We start from the raw sequence: 25,416 nt of genomic DNA, 5'->3' as shown, positions 1-25,416 counted from the left end.
TATTACAATTTTTAAAACCTTACCAACTAAATTGATGAAAATTGTTCTCCTTTTCATGGACTTGTGTTTCATTAACAGTGAGGTTTATCATTTTTTCATCTATTTACTGCATGCTTTTATTTCTTCATATTTGTAGAAACAATTTACTTTCCTTGTCAATTTTTCTATTAGTATATTCTTGTTTTCTTGTTGATTTAAAGGTACTCTTCATATGTGAAAGATAGCATGGCAAATAACAGCAATGAAGCCTATAAAACTGAAGCAGTTAGAAATACAAACAAAAGGGACCAAAATCTCAACCACAGCATAAGTGTTAAATGTGCCCCACTCGGTGTTTAATTATGACATGGCCAGAAATAACAGGACATAGTGGATTTTACGAATATGCCTAACAAGGTTTTTTCTTATTCCTTCTTTAGTAATATCAGTTATCTGCATGTTAGATCTCTGTTGTCTGATCACAATATCTATTTTTTTTTCTTTTTTTGGTTTTAGCTTCTTTGTTTTCTTCTCCATCTCCAGTTTGAAACAGACTTTCAGCCTTGCTTTTGCCTCATTGGATTTTTGCAGTTGGTCCCTGCTTTTGAAGCATCTAATACTGTTTATAATGATGTTATGCTACTATTTGTATCTTCAGGTTGTAAGGGAAATGGCTAACTCTGCAGTGGCCAGCTATTTCCCTTACAGTGAATCCAGATATTGGTCCAATCCTACAGGCTACTGCAATGTCAGTCATCTCCCTGTATCTCCATCCTCAACACAGGTCCTCACCCCATGCTAAACACACTGGTTTTCTTCCAGCTCTTTTCTGAGAGCCTTTGCACATGGCATTTTAACGGACTTGAACACCAAGGACTGTCAGAAGGGAAAATATTCCCCTCACTTTTCACTCAGCTAGCTCCATCTCATTCTTAAGATCTCTGAAACATAACCCCGTTAGAGAGGAGTCCTCTGATCACCCTCAATCAGGCCTTCCACCTTGTTATTTACCACCTTGCCCTGCTTTTCTCCTACATGATATCTACCACAGTTTGCAAGCACAGGTATCTATGGTACCTGATCTCTTGCTATTCTAACTCTTGTTATGAAAACTCAGGACCCGAACAGACTTGAATAAATTTTTAGATATATCCCTTGCATCCAACCTTTCCCTTCTCACTCTTCAAAATGCAGAAACGAATTATATTCAGGCAAAATAATATCTCTCACTAAAAACACTCACGAATAGATGTGATATTAAAAGACACTTGTATTAATTGTTTTTATTTACTTTTTTGTTTTATCCCTCTACTGTGAGGATGGGATCTCTTTTGTTGACTGCCGTGTACCAAGTGCCTTGCAAAATAAATACTTGAATGCATGAATGAATGAATGATACATGCCAAGCACACTCTCCTTCCACCACTATAATTTTTCTCAGAACTTTTCCTTATGGAACCAGCAAGCCTTGGTTGGAATACACCTATTTGTATTCTCCTTAATTTTTTAGTAATTATATTTATTGATTTTAGTCACTTCAAGTCTCCAAATAAATGGATTAAGGTAGAAACTGGTAGGGATATGGGTAGAGGTAAGTGCATGGCTTCAGAAAAAATTTAATGTAAATTAATAAGAGGGCTACCCATTTTTATGATCAAGGCATACCTCAGACAGTATAGGCAAGGGGAGGAGAGTGCTGAAGCAAACTATTTTTACCTTCCTTTTTGGGACAGTTTTTTGTTTGTTTCAGAGTTTGATACATGTGACACGCTGTTCAAGAACATCCTTCTCATCCCATTTCATCAATATTTCAATTAGCAGAAATTCCCTCTGGAAATTAGCATATGGTCTTCTCTTATCCTTATAATATTGCCAGGATTTAGTTTCTTGTTGGTCAGAATAAGCTGAAAAAGAAGCTCAGAAAACACACATCTGGCATATCTAGTCCGTTATCATGTCATTCCCAAATCTCAGACTTAGGTCTGCACTGAACTTGGTTGAGATGCATTTGTAATTGCGACTTTAGAAGTTATTTGGCCTTTCTTATTATCCAGTTGAACTTAAATGGTTTCCTACATCAAATGTGAGAGATAAGATGACATGATTCACTCCCAAGGGACACTGGCTGACTACACAGATCAGAAGTGACTTTTTGTGGTGTGAAGGTCGAAGTGCAAATGGAGCTTACACACAGCTGCAGAAGAGGGAATGTAGGCCAGCTGGCTCATCCAGGGGACCCAGAAAGAGGCCAATTGTCTTCCCCCATTAAAGTTTCTAAAAGCAGAGGTCAATTTGGGGTTTCCTTAGAAAATAGTGTTGGTAGAAAAAGAAATGCAAACTGTTAGGTCTTAATGAAAGGTAAACAGAGTCACACTGAAGGAAAGGCTGGGCCCTGGGAACAGGCGTCCTGGCGATCTTCGGAGTCATGAAATGGTATTCTGGAGTTATGTTCAGGCCCCAGAGTGAAAGAGCCATTCAAGCAGAAAGGCCAGCTGCAAAGGCAAAAGGTTTTCATTTGGGTAAACCCACATTTTACAGAAGTGTTGAGTGGAACTCACTAGATGCTTTTCCAAAGAACAGTGGTAGTGGAATGAGGCGGATCTGCAAATCTCCTTATGTGACTTGATGTGCGCTGTGTTACAAAGGTTGGAAAGTTGGGGAGCCACCTAAGCTTTCAAAGAAATATTACAACACAGCTAGAAGCTGAGTAATAAGATAGTCTCAGGAGAGAGAAGGGGAAGGCAAAAGAGTCCCCAGATTGGTATCTACTTCATCAGGAACAACTTTGAGAATTATATGGTTCCCAGAAACAATCTGAAGCAATTAAGTCTGCATTCAGAATGTGCAAGTTTGGGTGTGTAAAATCACCTGAGGAGATTATTTAAAAATATAGATTTCTGGGTCCCATCCAGACCAACTGTATCAGAGCTGTCTGGGGTGTGGCCTTGTTATCTGTAATTTATTTTCAAGTTCTCCAATGATTCTGTTTTATAGTCAGGTATGGAGATCACTGGTATAGGACATAGAAATACACAAGAAAGTCTTTAAAATGGGGGAACATATTTTTCTGATACATTTTAAAAGAAGAATCTTGAAAAGTTCACATTAAATTGTGCATTCCTTGAGGCCAGGGATTGACTTGTACTTTGTTCCTGTCCACCAATTTCAAACCCATTTTCTTAAGCTTTTGCTTTCACAAAATGACTCCTTTTCTTAAAATTTTGTCATGATGATTTAATTTCAGACCATAATGTAATAAAATGGACCAGACTTATGTTCTTCTGTAAAGAACTAGAAAACAAGACAAAATATATAAAATAACTGTTTCTAGATACTGGATTGCAGGCATCATAGAACTACACCTTCTAGAAAAAAACATATGAGGTGAGTCTCATCATAATCATGGCTTTCTGCCCATACATACACACCCTGGACCATGGTACACAGAAGTGACTCCAAGCCGAGTCCAAGCATATAAAATTTGGAGTGCCCAACGTGTAATAAAAAATTACAGGACATACCAAGAAACAGGAAAATGTGAACCGTACCAGAAGAAAAATAAGTCAATAAAAGTGGACCAAAAATGACAGAGATGATAGCATTAGCAGTCAAAGACTTTAAAACAGTTATTATAAGTGTACTAAATATAAACAAAGTTTTCAAGGAAAACATAAATATAATGATGAGAGAAATGGAAGATACAAAAAGGAATTAAATAGGACTTCCAGAGATAAAACATAATATATGAAATGAAAATTTCACTGGATATTTAACAACAAATTAAGTGCTGCAGGATAAAAGATCAATGGACTTTAACATATAGCAAGAGCAACTGCTCAAACTGAAAATCAGAGTATAAAAAAACTGAAAAAAAAAACAAAGAATAGACTTCTGAAATGGTGGTGTGAGGAGTTGCATGGATCCTTATCCCGGTGAAACAATCATAACTGGTGAAAATTGTATTATGAAAATAAGTCAATTATTTAATGTCACTAGAAATTTTCCCAAGGGTCTACAGCAAATGAAAAAGCATTCATTCAAGAACATCTACTAAATATTAATAGGAACAGCAAGAGTCTTTGGCATTTGTGCTATGACCGTCCTCACCCCCATTCCCAACACACACACAGACTCGAATCAAGTGTAACAGAAATTCTCTTCTGGGTACTTGTGGCCAATAACATATTACCCCCAGCTCCCAGTCTAAGACTCACCTTGTATTTTGTAGATATATATGCAGATCCTTAAGCAAACATCACGATCAGCATTTCTAGGCATGGCTAGGAAAAAAGCCTACATCTCTCTTCATGGTTCCATGTTAGTTTTGTAAATGGAGAAACAATAAATTATTGCAATAACACTTTTCTCTGACTTATATTTTCTTCTGATACGTAGGCATGCAAAGTTTTTTTTCTTAACCTGGAAAATGTTATTTAGCAAGAAATGGTGTGGAGAATTTGTCCAGTAATTGAAAAAGATAGTCTGTGATCAGTACCAAACTTTCTTTTCAAAAAAATCCTGAATAATTGCAATAAGCACGTTCTTATTCGGAAAATCACCTTTTAAACTACTTTAAAATATGTCCTGATCCTTGAAGAGCCTTGTGACTTCTGAAGAATCAAAACATCATGTTTTGATAGTTGGCATAAGTGAGTCATCTTTGGTCCAGCTGCTGGTGGAATGCAAGGAGGCAGGAAAAGGAAGGCGTGCATCTAGCTAGGGTCTGGACGCACTCCTGTGGAAAAACCCACCAGGTGTTTGGAGGCTGCTGCAAGTTCCAAATACCTTGGGCAAGACTGGCTGCCAGATTAGAAATGGAACTGAACTCCTTCAAGGAAGCAGAGACAGTTAGGATTTATTCAGGTCTCTAGTTTGCCAATACATAACTGTGTCCTGGACAAAAATCCCCATCCATTAGCTGTGTAAACATGTGTCCTGGACAAAAATTCCCATCCATTAGCTGTGTAAACATGAATCTTAGTATTTCATCCCTGTAGTGCTGGGACTCTTAACATGATGACTATTGATGATATATTAAACGCTTTAAAATGAAGCTTGTAAGGTATAAGTTCCTGATCTCAAAAGTTGGAACTTTCCAAAAACATGGTATGTGGAAATCTATGCACATGCAACATAATTCGTTAAAAAGATAATCGATTTTGGAGATATCTAGATAATATTAGTGTTTTTATCTCTGCCTGCCAAGTCACAATCTGCCTACCTTTCAATTTTCTCACCTCTAAAATGGAAATAACATTTGCTGAATTGATTTGTAAACTGCTTTGCAATGTCATGCAAATGTTAGCTAAGGGAAACCAATAGTTTTCAAAATTATGTAATTCCCAAGCAGTATATGTTTTTAGGTAGGTAGTAATGAGAATTCAAAACCAAAATCTCTGAAAAGACTCCCTTTTGCTGTGCTAATTTTTCAATAAATTAATCTCATGCAAGAGAGCTCTCTTCTTTGTCCTGCTTCATCTTTTCTCAGTCTATGGCCTCCCCCTTCAAATCCTTTCCATCATACAGAGGTTGTCATCACAGTATTTGTGCCTTGATTGGGGATTCTGGGACAGTCAGTCATGGATGTTCCATTGACCAGACACAAGATCAAAGATAAGACAAACTCTCAGCTCCTTTACCTTCACCAAAATTTCTACCTGCCCCTTCCACCCTCCTTCTTCTGGAACACCACATTTGTGATTTGGTTTTGTCTTCACATTCAATTCAAACAGCACTTGTCACATCATAAATTTAGCTTACAGGCCAATGAGGTCAAAACAGAGGTGGTATCACCTGCCTCATATTTTTCATCCAGCTAACAGAATATCCTCAAACTGCTTTCTTAACTGAGGCAGCTGCCCTAATTAGCAGCCCTGATTTTATGATCTTTCCTGGTCAAACATTTTTTATATTACTTTCAGTGGCAATATTTGATTCTTTTTTAAAAAATTGCAGAATGTAGAAGAAATACTATAAAAGATCAAGATATTCTGAGAGATCTTGAGGTGCTATTGATGTCCAGATGACATTTTTTTCCAAAACATCCCGTAATTTTGGACTTTAACAAATTATATTTTTATAAAATGATGAAAAGGTCAGATTCCAGTGTATTTTTCTATCAAAAATCAATGACCCATCTGGAAGTTCAGATTCCGATCTTAAGGCTACAAGATATTTTCTTTTAAATGTACCTGGAATAATGTATTTTAGCCTTGAAGCCACCTCCTCTGGTCAGAGGATTGGGTGAACACACCACTCTATACTGCCATGGAGGAAATTGATTCTGTTCTAAGTCAAATTGTGATGAAGAACCTTTAGTGGACACCTGCATATCCTGGCTTATAGCCTTGCTACTTACAGTGTGGTCCAAGGTTTGGTAGCATAAGCATCAGCTGGGATCTTGCCAGAAACACAGATGATAAGGACCCACCTCTGACCTACTGAACCAGAGCCTGCATTTTAACAAGGCCCCCAGGAGTTTTATGTACATTCAAGTCTGACTCCTGTTGGTTTGGAGGGCTCTTTGCATATGAGATACCATAGGAAATTCTCAGAAATTTGAAGTTAGAAAGAATACTTCATAAGAATTAAAAGTCCTAAGATAACTGGTGATATAAAAAATCATTAAATATATGTTATGTCAGCAGATGTAACTCAATTTTAAACTCAAGTGCTCAGACTCTTTATCTCTGGCTGGGAGAATAACTATCATGGATTATGCCATTCAGATATCACCTAACTCAAATCTTGGGTAATTTACTTCCATTTTTAAAATAAGGAAGTTCTGAAAGAATAGTATTATATAAATGGAATTTATTCATTTACAAACAAAAATTTATTGAGCTCTTGTTATGTGCCATATACAGGGTTAGTCACTGAAAATGAAAAGATCAATAAAATATGAATTTTGTCCATATTAAACTCTTAGTTTAGTTAGGAAGTCAGAAAAGTAAACAGATTATTAAAATATAATATCATAAATTCCCTTCTAGAGGGAATCACAGGATACTTAAATCACAGGATACTTAGTAGGGGGCCATACAGGAAGAGCTCTCACAGTACCATGCTGAGATGAGGTGTTCATTTGGGGGGTCCACATAAATAGCAGAAATTCTTAACATTCACAATGAAGGCCACACCTAGAAAGGTCTTTAGAAATATGAAGGCTGTTTTTTAAAACAAAAAATTCAGGACATGTAATTTATCAAGTACTATTTTATGTCTGAATACAAAGGAACAGTGTATTTTCAAAAAAGTTGCCCTAGAAAATCTAAATATAGTTAATATTGAATCTGGCTCAGTTACAGAATTGTTTTATAGGTCTTTGTCTAGAAAATTGGAAAGAGTGGTGGTGATTTTCTATGCAGAGGGACCACCTTAGTCGAATTCATGGGGTTTGAGAGAATACTGTTTCATTCATTTATTCATTCATTCAATGCAACACATTGATTGAGCCCCTACTACACATTAGACACTGACAATAGTCAGCAAAATAGTGCCTCTGCTTTCATGAGGCCTATAATATAGTAGGGGAGATATACAATAAATTAGTAAATATATGACATGAAAGCTGGTGGTATGTGGTATAAAATGTTTAAAGGCCAAAGGAATAAAGTTATGGGGGAAGCAGTACTATTTTAGGCATGGGTGTCAGAGAAGGTCTCTAGAGAGGAAGTGACATTGACCTGAGAAGAAGCGAGGGAGGGGGATATAGAGAAATCCGGAAGAAGGACATAGCAGGGAGGAGTGTCCCTTGTGTATTTGATGTGTTGCTAGGAGGTCTGGGGTAGCGTGATCAAGGTAGAGAGAGAATAGATGAGAGCAGAGATGTAGCTGGAGTGGGAGTTGAGGATGGATCACAAAAGGCCTGGGCGGTCATTGTAAAGACTTCAAAATTTACTCTGAGTTAAGACAGGCAGCCAATGGATGGTTTGACCAAAGGAATGAAATATGTTATATACTACAAGGATAACTCTGATTGCTAATGTGGAGAACAGATTGTAGCCTAAACAATGCAAGTAAATACAGAAGATTTTTCAGTATGGAAAAAAATTGCAAGCATGAGCTTTTTACAAGAAAATCACATTTATTGTAAATGCAAAAATACAGACATGTTAAACTCAATAAGTTAAAAGAGCTATCTTGGAAACACTAAGCAAAAGAAAGCTGCTGTGGCTATATTAGTATTTAGAGGATATTTAAATTAGATATTTAAAGGAAGTATTACTAGAGAAAAGACAAGACTGATACCTCATAGTGACAGAAATGCCAATTCCACAATAAGGCATAATTACAATAACAATAAAATATACTATAGATAAAAACATATGGATGAATATGCAAATCCACAAATGCAGTTGAAGATTTTACTACTCTTTTTTATCAATACTGAATAGAAAAACCTGATAAATTCGTAGAGATACAAAATATTTGAACAACACTATCAAACGACTTCATCTAATTGACACGTATGTACCTCTGTACCCACCATTGCAGAATTCTTTCACATGCACCTGAAACACTTATCAATATAATCTATAAGCTGGACCATATAACTCTTCATTAAATTTCAAGGGATCAAAATCAAATAGAGTATGTTCTTGGACCACAGTGCAGATAAATTAGCGATGTAACAGAAATATATGTGAAAATTCCCAAATAATTGAAAATTAAATGACACATTTCTAAATAACCCAACGATCAAAGAAAAAAAGAAATTGATATATTTAACTATATTTAAGATAGAAGTTTAAAAATATGATGTATCAAAAATTGTGTGGGATGCACCGGAAATGTGATTAGAGGGAAAATTATAGCCATATGCCTGATTAGAAGCAAAGTGCTTAAAATCAATGATATAAACTTTAACCTTGAGTAACTAAAAAAGGAAGAGCAAATTAAATCCAATGTAAGGGGGAGAATGAAAATAATACAAACAACAGAAAGATTTAATGAAACATAAGACAGAAAACAACAGAAAAAAATCAACAGACTAAAACAGTTGGTTTATATAACAAACTAATAAAACTAATCAATGCCTAACTAGTTTAATTAAGAAATAGAAAACAGAAATTATAGTATTGATATTAAAATGGGAAACATTATTATATAATTAAAAGAACACAAAAAATTATTTAAAACCTTAAGCCAATAAACTCGACAACTTTGTTGAAGTTCCTTTTCAAGGAACACAAATGACCAAAACTGATAGAAGAGGAAACAGGAAATCTGAATAGTCCAATATTTATTAAAGAAGTTAAACCCACAATTAAACACTTTCCCCAAAGAAGCCCAGATGGCTTTCACCAGTGAATTCTATCAAACATTCAGGTAACAAATAGTAACAATCTTACCTCAACCATAAAAGAAAAAATATATAGATATATATATTTGACTTCAGCAAAATTAAAAGTTTCACTCATCAAAGGACCCAAATTAAATGAATAGCAAAGCCACAGGCTGCAGAATATTCTTAGTCATACATATATCTGACAAAAGGCTGGTATCCTGAATGTGCAAGGAACTCCTACCAAATGACTGATAGAATTCATCTAGGCTTGGAGTCCTCCCTATGCTAAGTTTTTCAGCAGTTTCTTATAAAGTTAAACATGCTCTTATCATGTGACTTGCAAATTCCATCTCTATGTATTTACCTGAGCAAAAAGAAAATACAGAGCCACATACACAAAAAATTTTTTTGCACAAGAGTGTTCATAGCAGCCTTTTTAAAAAATAAAAAATGACAAATGACCATACAGATACTAGATAAACAAAAGGTGGCCTATTCATAGAATGGGATACTACTCAGCAACAAAAAGGAATGAATTACTGACACGTGGAACAACCAGGATTAATCACAAAACATGTCACTGAGCCTAAGAAGTCAGACACATATGAGTAGATAGTGCATGAGCCCATTTACTTGAACTCCAAAAACAGCCAAAACTAGTCTCTGATGCTAGAAAACAATACAGTGATGGTCTATGGCAAGGCAGGGGTTAAATGGGGAGGCAGCAGACGGGAACTTTCTGGGTTGATGGAAATGTCCATTATCTTGTTTTGGCTGGTTGTTATATACAGTTGTCAAAACTCATCTCACTGAACACTCAAGAGCACTTCATTTCCTTTAACGTAAATTAAACCTCAATAAAGAAAAACAATTTCCTTTTGTCTCATATGGAATCTATTCCTCCTTCTTCAAAAACTTGCTCCCCCAGATTCTCTAATACAATTACATAATAAGCAAATAACAACAACAACAAATTCTATTGTTCGACTATGATATAATCAACTTCAGAGTACAGAGATGTCATACTTCTATATTTGTACACATTCTGAGGGTTTAGTAATTTTCGTCTCTCCACACCGTGAGACACACAGTGTTAATCGTCTCAAATTCATAGCCACTTTCAAAGGCTACCTTTGAGCTCACTCTGAGCTAATGCCCAGTGGGATTTTATGTCCCTCGCTGAAATGCCACGTCAAAAAGCTGAACCAGAACGTAAGCTGGAGCATCAGTGGACCGGTTCTGTCTACTAACACAGACACTATTTTAAACCTATGTTTGAAGTGGCCAATTTAAGCTCTGGAAGGTTGACACAGGTGGGGCTTTGTTTGAGGACCGCAGAAGAAAGGGGAAAGTATTGTGTGTAAACACGAGGAAATTAGTGTGTTTCTTCTCATTTGACTCTACTGTTTCTTTTTAGTTTTTCCCCACTTAAAATATTATCACCAAACCTCAAGGAGGAGCCATCATCACATAGTTTCTCACTGGCTCTTCCCTCATTGCACGCAAAACTAACAATGCAGTTTTCCTGTCTGTTGCTTCTTTGGTTTGCTCCCCAAATTACACCTACGATTTCATTGACCTTGGAGGGCAGTGGTCAGTGAATCCCACAAAACCCATTTTCTACCATGAGCTGGGACTCATTTTCTCTCTCCTCACACAGAAACTACTTTGCTATAAGTGAGGAACTTTGATATTATCTATACTATTTAATTCCTTTTTAAAAAAATGCTAGCATGGGAATTCCCTGGTGGTCCAGGGGTTAGGACTCATTGCTTTCACTGCGGGAGCCCGGGTTCTATCTCTGGTCAGGGAACTAAGATCCTGCAAGCCTGTCAGTGTGGCAAAAAAAAAAAAAAAAAAAAAAAAATGCTGGCATGAAACATGAAATAGTGTTCTGAGTCCATTAATGCATTTCAACCTATAGCTTGAAAAATATGCTCTAAGGTTTTACTTTCCAACGTGGTACCCAGTAGTCTAATATGGCTACTTAAATTTAAATTAATTAAATTAAATGAAATTAAAATTTCAGTCCTGTAGTTGCACTGTGGACATTCAAGAACTCAGTGGTCACGTGTGGCTGGTAGTTTCCGTATTTGATAGCACAGATATAATATATTTCCCTCATTACAGAAATTCCTATCGAAGAGTGCTCCTCTAAAGCAACTACAATTATGCTCACTTTTGAAGGATAAGACAGAACATGTTTATCATCATGGTATTCCAGGCAGAAAACAAAGTCTCTGATTAGAGACTCATTCTTTACTTTGTTGCACTTACTTAAAATACTGTAAAACACTAAACATTTTTGCTGACTTTTATGATTATCTGTGTTTAAAGTCTCATTATTTTTTACGTTGATGTACACATACAAATATAACTACAGGAGCATTCTGGGAATCAGAAGCCAGATTCCATGGTCAATTAGAACTTCCGCTGTGATTCTATGGTACAGAATTCATGGGTTCAGTAAACACTGTTAATAGTAAAGCAAAATTGGTTTAAATGATCAAATGCAGTGATTCTTGAAGGATGAATTAAGCTCCAAAACTTACATTTATTAAAAAACAAAAACAAAAACAGTGGACCCAGGGAGTAATTATTAAAAATGTAGTGGTGTCTGGCATCTGTGTTTTTTTACAGACTCTGGATGATTCTGATTTCACCACCACTGATAGGATGTATTTGCATATCAGAGTATATTAAAGCGATTTTAAAGATAAAATGTTTCGTGCTGCTACTAATATTAGAGGAGAGTTCTTCTCCTCCATTCTTCATGTTTCTTTAAAGGGGAGGAAACTTCTGTTGCCTCAGAGGGAGGGTAATGAATGGGAAGAACACTTCTGTTCTATTTCATTTTACTACCATTCTCATTTCTCCCTGTGAGGGGAAGAATGACTTTTCTGACTGGTGACATTGGGAGAAAAAAAAAAAATCGGCTTACATGTCTCAGCCCTTTCAAGATTTTCTATCACTTTGTGAAAGGCTGGTCTCTAAGGACACAGATCTTCTCTGCTGATCAGTCCCATAATCTTATCAGAGCATGTCAGGGAGCCCCTCTGTGATCAATGCTCAAGCCACATTACCAATTCAACCTTATTCACAGTAGGGATGGTATTTGCTCCTCATCCAATTGGTTCCAAACTCAGGAACTTGGCTCTCTCCAGCCCTAATTAACACGATGGCCGGGAATCAAACCCAGATCAACTGCTTGGACGGCAGCCTGCTCAGCTCTATAGCTTGTTTCTTTGACATCTACCTGCCCTGGTGCACACACACACATCACCACCACTTTGACACATAATTGCTTCCTATGCAAAGAAATGTCTCTCCCTTCCTTTCTCCTTGAACTGAAGAAGAGTGCCTGAGGGGTGGGAGCTGCTTCCTCATGGTAAAGGCAGAAGCCACGCTTTGGTGTGTGGAAATTATGGGGAAGTAGTCTTTAGCTCAGTATCAGGAGAGATTTTTCTGAAAGTTAGTCTAGACTCCTTGGAACAGCATTCAGCATCGGTGATCATCTTTACAAGTTCATATTCTGCTTCACTTTTTAGGTTTTCCCTACGGAATGCTCATGCCTTTGGTCACAACAAGAGCTCATATGCATGGAACAGTATGATTTTATAGCTTCTCACAACACCGTACGATTAAGTACTAAATACTCACTGAAATGGATCAAATGGAAATCTGACATCAAATATTATTATTATTTTATGATGAAGGCAAGATTCTAGTGCCAAGCTTATAGACTTCTAGTACACAGCTGAAAAATGCAGAGTTTTTTAGAACGTCAAAGCCTCTTTTCTTCAACTCCTCTTCCTGGAGTAATATTCCTTGTGTCTGAGACCTCAAACAGACTTTCAGTTAAAAACCCAAATTCAGGACCTTTAATAAGAGGTTAACATTGAATAATTGTTAAAACCACGTTTTTTAAAGTTATTCCTGAGAATGAAAATGTATCTTCAATGTTAATTAATTCAACTTCACAGGAATCCTGACAGGAAATATAGCCAATACAGAAAGAACTGTCTCTCCCGACCCCTTAACCCCCGTTCCAAGGGTTTTCCTATGGGAAATACCAAATTCATTTTATAATGGCTCATCACTCATTGTCAGTTCTTCTGATAGGGCTGTTTTGGTGTTAAATTCACTTTGTGTACATCTTTAACAGCAGCCCAAAGTGAGAGAATCCAGATGCTTTACATGACAGCACTAATAAGACTATGCCCAGAAGGTAAACAAGAGCGCTTCACATTTCTGTGCCCTCTGCAAATGGGTATCAGATGAGAGCCAAAGTCCTTGCATCAGCCCTTGTGTTCTTTTCCCTTTCAGCTGGAAAAGTCATAGTCTAGAGCAGCAGAAAGTTTTACAAAGCTTATCTGATTTCTGGTTCAGAGACCCATTAAAAAAAAAAAAAGAGGACATCAATCAATCTATTTTGAATAAGGTCAATACAGAAGCTGACAAGGAGACGCTGGGTGCAGAGATTAGACTTGAAAAGTAAATCAGAAGCCTCTGTTAGGGACTCATAACATGTACACATGTACATTTAGAACATGTACACAGTTTAAGCATAGTTGTCCCATATTTGCATGTCATATTTACATTGTACATATACGTGTTACAACTATATTCTGCATGTCCGTTGTATTCAGAGGTATAATATATGCAGCAATTGGGAACCCAATTTTTTAAAAATGTCAGAAGTGAGCTTGAAATTCCAAATTTTTTTCATTTTTCAAGATCAATGCATTCAACAACACCCTTTCCATCACCTCCTCTCCATAACAATGTCATAAGTAATATCCAATTTGAAGCAATTTTCTAAGGATTATATTGAGGCAAAGATGTAAAGCACACAGTGAAGTTTGATTAGCACCGAACACATAGTAGCCATGCATTAATTGTACATTTTTTTAAAACATGAAGAGGTGGCCAAAAAGAAATCTATATTAGATCACTTGGATACAGAGGAATATTTTCCATTAAAAATATCTTTGTACTTGGACTTCAGAAAAGTAATCTCTTAAAATTTTTGTACTCTATAAACCCAAAGTTTTCTGTAGTTTTATGATTTATAATAATAATTTTCTCTGTTACTATATAACACCTTACTGTACTAATGACTTCATAATCCAACAATATTATATCAATTACTTTTTAAAATCTCCAATTGAAAAATTATGAACTTGAACTTTAGGAATGGTTCAAATTTGATAAATATTGGTGGGAACAGTTTTTACTCATCTCTAATATAGATCTGAGACATTTTGTTCTAAAACCTATTTGAATTCCATATTAAAAGTAATTTCTTTTCTTTTCCCCTAACATTACAGATTTTAAAAATTTACAAGGGAACTGAAAATTGCCTCTTACACTTTAAAAATCAATAAAATTCATGAATATCAAATAAAGTCATAGCCCAAAGGATATCTAATGAATACAGGTTAGGGCATGCTGTTTTGGGACCTGAAAATTAGACTCCAACCACTGAAATAAATCAATAGTAATCAAACTATGATTTGGCAATGATTCCAAACAGTGCAGCCTTAAGGGAAACCATGGAGAACACAAAGATTCTATTTCATATCTTAATGATCTGTGCTCTGCTCCAATTCAGGGGACCTAGTTCAAGTTCCTCATGTGTTTATACTTTACCCTTTAGCTACCAAATCTCCTCTTGGTAAAGGATGTATAATAAATTCCTATTTATTAAGTAAGATGCACATTTCAGTTTAGAAGCATAGCTGGTAGTGGTTAATTGCTCTGGATTTGAAAAGATTTCAAAACCCAGAGCTTCCACTTATTAGCTGTGTCTGTGTCACATAACGTCTTCAGATTATTGAAAGGACTCACAAAACTTCTCAAACGTATACTCAGTGCAAGGCTGTAATAATATCAAACGATGTGACAAAAAAAACAACAGTGCTCCACTTTATTTTTTTTTAATTAATTAATTAATTTATTTATTTATTTTTGGCTGCGTTGGGTCTTTGTTGCCGCACTCCGGCTTTCTCTAGTTGTGGCGAGCGGGGGCTACTCTTTGTTGTGGTGCGCGGGATTCTCACTGTGGTGGCTTCTCTTTGTTGCGGAGCGTGGGCTCTAGGCACGCGGGCTTCAGTAGTTGTGGCACGGGACCCCCGGGCCGCGGACCAGCACCGGTCCTCAGCCTGTTAGGAACAGGACCACACAGCAGCAGGTGAGCGGTGGACGAGCAAGCAAAGCTTTATCTGTATTTACAGCTGCTCCCCATCGCTCGCATTACCGCCTGAGCTCCACCTCCCGTCAGCATTATGGTGAGTTGTATAATTATTTCATTATATATTACAATGTAATAATAATAGAAGTAAAGTGCACAATAAATGTAATGCACTCGAATCATCCCAAAACCATTCCCCCTACCCCCCATCTGCGGAAAAATTGTCTTCCATGAAACCTGTCCCTGGTGCCAAAAAGTTGGGGACTGCTGCCCTATACTGTCTGATTCTAAAGGGATTATGGATTCATTTTGCATATTTCCTTCAGATTCTCTCAATTCATTGAGGTTAGGGTAAGTTGAATTGTTGTGCAGTCCCCTTAAGGCCTGAAGAGTTCACCTAGTCTTCAATAGTGGTCTAGCAACACCTTAGTAGGCACCTGTCTATATCTTCCTTATCATGACATCTTTCTTAACTATCAAAAGTCTGCCCTTCAATTTACCATGCCTAACATATTATTTCTTGTCTAAAAATTTGTTGTTCCCTCTGTTTTGAATAACTTGTCGTTGGCACATTGGTCAACCCCGTTTTAGCAACTGAACTAACGAGACTATGAGAGCTCCCTTCCCGTCATCTTTCCCTCTGATAGCAAGGCCACATTTGGAGCCCACACTACACCAGAGGAGCTCCTTTTATTGCAACATCATTATAAATTGAGTCAGGGCATAAAATTATGTGAAGTTTTATTATCATATAGCCAATCCGATATGTGGCTTATATTCTTAACATAATAGAATCCTCATTGGGGTATTCTATTTTGTAATCAAAGTGAAGGAGGAGAAGGGAAATTTACTTTCCTACTAAAGGTTGCTTGAATTTTTTACTTCATTCCGATTAAACAAATTAGAGATAGGAGCAGTGGAATTTGCATCCACTTCCATAATGGTAAATGTAGACACCAACAGAGAGTCTTATAAAATCCATTTTTATATTTCCTTCCGGTTTCTTGAATTTATCAAAGCTAGGGTAATTTGGAACCAAAGATTCCCCTCCTAGCCATCATGCTCAGAGATAATAAAATAGTAAACATACATAAAAACTTATGCTACCAAGGTTTTTGGAGGTGCTGGCAATATCTGTTCATAAAATTAGTCAATTTTTTTGTTTTAATTTTTATTGGAGTAGAGTTGATTTACAATGTTGTGTTAGTTTCCGGTGTACAGCAAAGTGATTCATATATATATATCTCTTATATGTATGTATATATAAACTTTATCATACTCTTTTCCGTTATGGTTTATTACAAGATATTGAATATAGTTCCCTGTGCTATATAATAGGACCTTGTTGCTTATTTTATATATAGTAGTTTGTATTTGCTAATCTCAAACTTCTAATTTATCTCTCACCCACCCCCTTTCCCCTTTGGTAACGATAAGTTTGTTTTCTATGTCTGTGGGTCTGTTTCTGTTTTTTAAATAAGTTCATTTGTGTCATATTTTATATTCCACATATAAGTGATACCATATGGTATTTGTCTTTCTCTGTCTGATTTACTTCACTTAGTATGATAATCTCTAATTCCATCCAGAAAACTCATCAATTTCTAGATAGAATATCTTGCAGTTTCAGTAGTTTCCTGCTTAGGATTTTCCAAATTTATAGCTGTTTAGAAATAAGGGGTTAATTAAGAGTCACAACTATGGCCCACTCACATTTTTCAGTCTTTCATTGGGACCATTTCCCCATTCCTAACCCAAGCAACAAACATCTACTGCTTGATTATGCACTTCCAATGTCCCTGGAACTGATTGTGTATTTTTAAATCAGTTCTGATTAGTCCTCAGTTTATATCTTGTTCCTTATCCATTTAGCTACCCCCCTCCAATCATATTTCTTCTAAATTCCATTGAGAAGCCTTTCTAATTAATTATCTCAATCCCTGAATGACCTCAAAGTAGGACTGGCTCGGCAGTCAGCTTTGTACCAAAGGTTCTCTATCCTTCTTTCCTTATCATCCTTCCTCCAGAAAAAAGCTTTAGTTATTTCACTTGAATCTGGGGCCATTTCAATAATCCTGCTGACTATGTCAACCATACCAATTATGCTTTTTCGGATTATTGTGAAGACTCACAAAACTCCACAAAGTATAAGCACATACGGCTTTAGTAGAGGTAAAGGATCTGATAAATAGGAGAGAGAAATCACAGTCAATCCTCTGGGAAGTCCAAGGCACCTAGGCGCAGCTTGCAAATTTCTCTCCTAGTCACACGAGGTATGCTTTGTCTCTGGATGGTGAACTGCCAAGACACACACAAAATGCCTTGATTTCAGGAAGGTTATAGTTTCCTCCAAGAAGGTTGTTGTTTGTATCCCTCTGGCCATGTAGCCAATAGCAGGCTACATGATCAGGTTTAATAACAGAAATTATGATAACATAACAGAAACCAGACACACACAATTAATTTGTACATTTTCTATAAAGAAGGCTGACCAGCTGGTACATGATGCCTCCTTTTATGTTTCAGAATCTTAGCATGGAAATGGATTAATCACATTACATTTTATTCTGGTATGGCCAAGGATTAGCACTGTGGTTCCAGGTGTTCCCCAGAGATAAGTGCATGTAGAAATAGACTAGCTGAGATTGTGTAATTACACACTAGCTTTATAACCTATGGAAAATTGCCCAGGTTCATTGTGACTCAATTTCTTCATATTCAAAATAATAACTAAAGTAATATGATTGTGTCATGCTTAAATGCAATAAAGCATGTAAATTGCTATGCTCAGTGTCAGGCAAGTAGTAAAAAAAAAAGAAAATTTAAATTAAGTGGCACTCCTATATATTGTGTATTTGCCACGATCAAAGCAATTTCTTAGGCTGGTGATGTCCCGCTGACAACTTAATTTGGCCCTGTGACTCATCCCAGCTCCTACTGGAAATTAATCTGTGGGTGAAGTCAGGGAAGAAATACACAAGAAGTCCAGAATCGTGACATTTACCTACATTTTATCTCCAGCTCAATTCTTTCCCTTCCCTTGTTTCTCCAAATTTTGATTTTATTCCTTTGCTGAATGTAAGTCCATATGTACACAGAACTCTGCTTGCCATACATCTGGAACTCTGTGGAGAGAAGAGGTATCTGTGGATGTATGGGTAGTTCTGTTGTAAACAAGAGATTCAAATAAAAATAATACAGACTTTCTTTTATTAGGAAATAAGGGACACTATCCAAGGCCTGTAATCAAAAGGTAATCAAATTTGATTTTTTAACAAGGTACATGGGCGATGATAATTTCTAGTACTCACCGCATTCATTTGTTCATTAATCAAAATTCAAGTTGAGTTATATACATAGCCAAATAGGATTTGACATAAAATGATACGTTCTTCTACTTCTCCCATCTCTCACATGGGGCTGTAGTCCTCCTTTACCCATGTGTACTTATATTTAGATGTCTTGTGAATGGAGTGCCTTGCTTGACCTTGTGGGATAATGGTCTCTGGATGAAATAGGAGCAAACTGGACTGAGGTTCTTTCCATGCCAAGCCTGATGTGTGCCAAACGTGGCAAACCAAACGCACATAAGCAATATGATAAAGTAAAAATTGTGCTGGATTTAAACATTTAGAGGAATTATTTTCAAAAAGTTATTGCTGTGAACCCCTTTTCTCAAATGAAACTTTACATGGAATTGCAACACGTAAACCACGTACAGATGAAATGCTTGTGGTGGTGCAAGAATTTGAGGCCTTGAGTACAGACTGCTCAAAGGCCCACTCAGGGATTTAGTTCAGAAGACCTTAAAACTGGAGCTACCCTATGAGGTCAAACTCTCATAGAAAACTAATAATAATAATAATAATAATAATGCAGTGTTATCTTATGTCCTGCTCTAAATCACAGAGCTAGAAGGAAACTTAGCAGCCATTGTCTGGAGGTCACAAGCTCACACACCTTTAGCATCATGTATATAACATGAACATGTCCCACTTTGAAGGGGCAGGATGTGGTCCTCACTGGTGAGCACATCACTTGACTGAAACCATCCCAAATCTTTTCTGTTAACATACAAACGAAACATCTGTGACTCTATTGTAGTGACCAGTTTAAACCCTTAATTGAGTTCAATCTCTTCCCTGAGTAGACAAGGAACTATAAATCTAGAGTTATTTAAGTGATATGTTTAAAATCTCTCACATCCAAAACCACTTCTGGGACTTCCCTGGCAGTCCAGTGGTTAAGACTCTGCGCTCCCAATGCAGGGGGCATAGGTTCGATCCCTGGTCGGGGAACTAAGATCCTGCATGCCACATGGCACGGCCAAAAAAACCCACAAACAAACAAACTTCTAACTCCTTCATCTCCTGACTAGAGAAGGGAATCTCAAACTATTTGTGGAGAAAAGCCACCTGAAAAACTTTTTTTCTATTTTAAATCTGTCGGCAACTCAGAATTTGCAGCATGAAAAATGAAAGAATCCCTTGAAAAATGAAATAATAAAAGTCACCTACAATGTGGAAGCCCCAATTTAAAAAAAAAATATTAGAACCAATGCACATAAAATTACTCTTCAAATCGCTTTTGAAGAGTAATAAAATTACTCTTAATCGCTGTATTTATCTCCTGAGTGTCCTAGAAGGAGTGTATGGGGACTGGGATTGGCCCATGGGCCATACTTTCAAGTGACACTGAAATAGAGGACCCGGGTTTGAACCATAGGTTAATTTAGAATTCCTATGCAGGCATTTGCTTATGCTCATCGACGACAGCACACAATCAACCATGTCCTTTAAACAGTGATTACTGATTTTCATTTTTATCTAGAAGTGTCTATGGTGATGCCACAGATGCCTTAGGAAGGGATTTTGTAAGAACGTCAGCCACAGGCTTCTGTTTTTAAAATTGTTATAAATTGGCAACAGATATAAGGTAGGCTGTGATATATCCTGCCCCTTAGAAGTAATTACAGAAATCAGAGTGCAGAAATATGTAACTGGGGCTTTGTCTCCGTGTTCTCTTTTCTTCTTCTAGAAACAACTTCAGTTGGGCCAAAGGTTCTTGATTAATTATAGAGACAGAACAGAATAACTCAGAGAGATTTTCAAAAACACAAGGTAACATAATAGCAGTTATTCTTATAATTGCAAAATGTATTAGTCTTTGTCCTTACATTCAATTTGGGAAACTTCTTTATGGTTAACCAGCAATGAAATTATTAAAGTGAAGCAAAACATAACCCCCCATAATCCTTAAAAAGTTTCTCTTGACTTAAAATTAGTCATTTAAAATTTCAGTTTTTGTATCTTACTGAAATGATGACTCTTGTAGAGGCTTGGATATTTTTTAAAGTAATGAAATATTGGAAAAGAAAAAAATGGGATTTAAATATTTGGCAGTTGCTTTGTTTCTTCTGCTTGAACAAGAACATATTAACTTGGCTTCTTCTGAAGAGATGCTGTGGGAAAATGAAGTTTCTGATGCTTAGAGGAGTATTAAACTTCTTGTCTTTCAGAACCTGTGGTTTCTTCTATGGCACCTACGCCTAGAAATGTCCTTCCTCCCAAATAAGTCATTTTCTTCCTTCTCACTAAGAAGTCAGGCCCTTAAAAAGATTGATTTTCAGGAGATCAGACTGACATTCAGATAGCATCCTTAGGAATTCCTTAATGCAGATGTAAAATATGATCTTAACATCTTAAGGAAGAGTATTTTAGAGAATAGTTCAAAGACAGTGACTATAATATGTGCTGATGTCCTACTGCAAATATTACAGTCACTCCTCTTAGAAAGCACAGATCTTGAAGCTGGATCATATTGTAATTGGTGCTGCCTGCCTTTCCATCAGTGCCCAGGTGTTGGTGTGAAAAACCTTGAGGCTGCAGGTTCATGTCTTCTAGGCTCTCAGTCAAACTCGTTTGGACAAAACTGCCAGTATATTCTGAAACCCACTCTGATCAGTGTATAAGAATTTGAAATTAATCTTTTGCCCTAAGTGTGGTATCTGGTGTGCTATATCTCTCATAGGTTTTCTTTACCGGAATGTCTTATTATTTCAAACCGAACACACTAAACAAAACAAAACAAACAAAGAAAACATTGTTCCCCTCCATACTTCCTGCATGAGGACCTCCATCAATATCCCCCCTTATGCATCTAGTGAATATCCTACACACCCAGTTACCCAAGTCTTATTAATGGCCTTTCGCCCCACAGAAATGCAACCTGACACTGACTCCTGTTAATTCTATTTCCTTTATTTTTGCCATATATTCCATTTATCCGTGTCTTTACTTGCAGCCTTTCCTATTTGTGTCTTTCCTGTATTACCATGAAAACATACCTACTGGACTCATTGCCCTTACAATCAATTCTTATATCATTGCCAGATCAATCTTTCATCTTTCTAAAATTTAGATTCTAGTGTGACCATATAACCTATTGCAAAACCCTTCACTGTCACCTCCCACTATTGTTAACTTCAGGGTGAAATCAAATCCCCTTAGTAGACAGTGGGAGAATTTTCTTTCTAGGAACCCTGGTTTCTGCTTCTGCCTATAGTAGGGACTCATAACCATCCTCCATTTAACTAATTCACTGCATTAACCTAATCAATATACCCATAGTCAAGGAAAAAGCTTTTGTCTTAGAGCCAAAGACTGGTGAATGAACACATTTACATGACTTAAGAAAAATTGAAACCTTGAATGTATGTTTCATATACTTTTCCAATAGTCCTAACTGTTTTACATAAGAAGGCTTCTAATGTGTATTTAGTTTGTCAAATTAACTCTATGCTCATCTCTTAGTACATATTGATTCCTTGATTTAGAATATATCCCTTCCATGTGTCTGCCTTTCCCCTGTTCTCTACTCCTCATTCTTTGTAAGTGAGCTCAGTCATTCTCTTCCACCAGAGGGACCAGTCTTGTCATCAAGTTATATTGCCTCTTACTGTTTATAGAAGACAATTCTATAGATTCTTTTTTTAAAATTAATTTTTATTGCAATATAGTTGATTTACAATGTGTGTTACTTTCTGCTGTACAGCAAAGTGAATCAGTTATACATGTGCATATACACACTCTTTTTTTAGATTCTATTTCCATATACGTCATTACAGAGTATTGAGTAGAGTTCCCTGTGCTATACAGTAGGTTCTTATTAGTTATCTATTTTATATATAGTAATGTGTATATGTCAATCCCAATATCCCAATTTATCCTTCCCCTTTCTTTCCCCCTTGGTAACCATAAATTTGTTTTCTACATCTGTGACTCTGTTTCTGTTTTGTAAATAAGGTCATTTGTACCATTTTTTAGATTCTACATATAAGCGATATCATATATTTGTCTTTGTCTGACTTACTTCACTCAGTATGACAATGTCTGGGTCCATCCATATTGCTGCAAATGGCATTATTTCTTATTTGAGAAACATTTTAAGAGCAAACAAGTCTTTCTAAATGTGTATACAGAGTTTCTAGATTAATCCATTCTCCCTATGAAGTCAGTAACTGAGTGTCCAGCAGAGTTTGGTAGCAGAGACAAGCCAGTCTTTAACACTCCTAAGTAGCAAAAGGATGTACTCATCCTTAATGTGCTGATTCAGTCTTCCTAAGTGGAAACAATTAACTTGATCCTGGGCCAGGATTGTGAATTGTGAAGCTCTTTTTCACAAAAGAACTTAATAGTCATCTATCTCAACCTACTTGTACAGTATTACCAATGATCTGCTTTTCAGGCTGTGCCAAGGTGTGCTCAAGGACAACAAATTCCTCTATTGTAAAATAATTCTTGGTTGTAGCTTTTAAAGGTCCCATAAACCCTTTATTCCTTCTGGGAATTAAATATGAAACCATTACATTGAAATAATAGCTTATACTTATTTAGGTTTTACTGCTTATTGGGCACTAGTGTAAGTGGTTTACACAAATGAACTTTGTTCAAGAGGGAAACTTAACAAGACATAAGAGAAAACAAAATAAAATAAAACTCAAACTCTAACTGTACTCTCTGTTTTCATTGTTTCCTTAAATCCTCTAAGTGGGTAGTTTGTGACCCTTCCCTGGAAGGCATGTTGTCTAAGTCCTATACATATTTTTTAAATCACTCGTAGGAAATGCAAATCCTGCAGTAACTTTTAGTCCCAGGAATAGTCTCAATTTAGTAATTAAAATGCTCATCCCTGTTTCATACTTGTCTTCGTCCGCATGGGCTGCTATAACAAACTACCTTAGTCTGGGAGGCTTATAAACAGCAGAATTGTATTTGTCACAGTTCTGGAAGATGGCAAGTCGAAGGTCATGGTGTCAGCAGACTTGTTGTCCAGTGAGAGCCTGCTTCCTGGTTCATAGATGGCTGTCTTTGCATTGTGTTCTTACATGGCAGAAGGGGCAAGAGAGTTCTCTGCAGTCTTTTTTATAAGGACCCTAATTCTATTCATGAGGGTGCTACCTTCATGACCTAATCACCTCTCAAAGGCTCTCATTTCTAAAATCATCTCATTGGGGATTAGATTTCAACATATAAATTTTGGGACCCAAGCATCCAATCTACAGTTGTAATCAAAACACCAAATTTCATTGAGAGTTAACCCTCCCCTCTGTCAGCGTTAGTATGAGAAGTCCACATTGGTATAGATGGTAAGGCCAGCCTCCCCTCTTTTTCCCACCTGATACTCCCTTCTTCTTTCTCTTCCTTCTCCCCTCCACTCCAGCTTCTTAGTCATATATCTGAGACTTTCTTTCCAGCCTGCAGTATAGCAAGTCTGGCATAGGAGAAGGAATTAGGATATTTCTCACCTGTGAGGCACAACTGTGAACTACAGTTGGTATTCTCTGAGCAGGAAGAGCTTCTGGTCAGTCTCCTTTAAATGCATTTTCTGGTCATTTCTCCACCATGCACACATCTGACCATGAGAATCATGAATCTCCATCCTCCATTTCTGCCTTGACCCTGTTGGAAGTAGCTTCCTGTTCTTTAGATTTCTTAGGGATAAATGTTTGACAGTGTCTTCATAGAACCTTCCAAAATCCAGTAGCAGGTATCAAACATGCTGAATGGTTTCCGTGAAGTCCCTCTCATTTTTCCCACTTCACCCTAGGCTTTCCAAAGAATGCAAGGTGGCCTAGCACCTTATCTCGACATTTATATATTAGCAAGGATCCAATTGACCTACCTGTGACCTAAGTCAATATAAAATTATAGTTAAGAGTCAAAGATCATATGATATCGCTTAGATGTGGAATCTCAAAAAATGGTACAAATGAACCTATAAACAAAACAGAAATCGAGTCACAGATGTAGAAAACAAACTTATGGTTACCAAGGGGGGAAGGCGGGGTGGCGGGATAAATTGGGAGGTTGGAATTGACATATACACACTTCTATATATAAAATAGATAACTAATAAGGACCTACTGTATAGCACAAGGAACTCTACTCAGTACTCTGTAATGACCTATATGGGAATAGAATCTAAAAAAGAGTGGATATATGTATATGCATAACTGATTCACTTTGCTGTACAGCTGAGGCTAACACAACATTGTAAATCAACTATACTCCAACAAAAGTTAATTAAAAAAAAGAGAGTTCAAAGTTCACAGAGATCTGGATTTGAGTCTTTGTTCCATAATTTATGAGCTATGTGATCTTTGGCAAGTTATTGAACCTCTCTGTCACTTTTTCTTTCCCAATGGTAAAATCAAATCATCAGTCATAGGACCTACTATTTCGTAGCATTGATGAGAAGGATAAATTATATAATTCAGGTAAAAAGCCATAGCACCCAATTTATTTTAGCTGTCAATAAAAATCACCAAGCTAATTATTACTATCAGGCGCCCCGTCTCAGGAGTGTAGGCTGAACTCCTTAGCGGTTAGCATCGTGTTAAGGCAGTCATTAAGCTTTCAGTCAGCTGGCGGTGTCAGGCAACTGGCACAGTTGC

This window comes from Balaenoptera musculus, chromosome 7 (assembly GCF_009873245.2).
Source record: "Balaenoptera musculus isolate JJ_BM4_2016_0621 chromosome 7, mBalMus1.pri.v3, whole genome shotgun sequence".
NCBI lineage: Eukaryota > Metazoa > Chordata > Mammalia > Artiodactyla > Balaenopteridae > Balaenoptera > Balaenoptera musculus.
The sequence above is the reverse complement of the archived record's forward strand: the minus strand, read 5'-3'. Positions refer to the sequence as shown.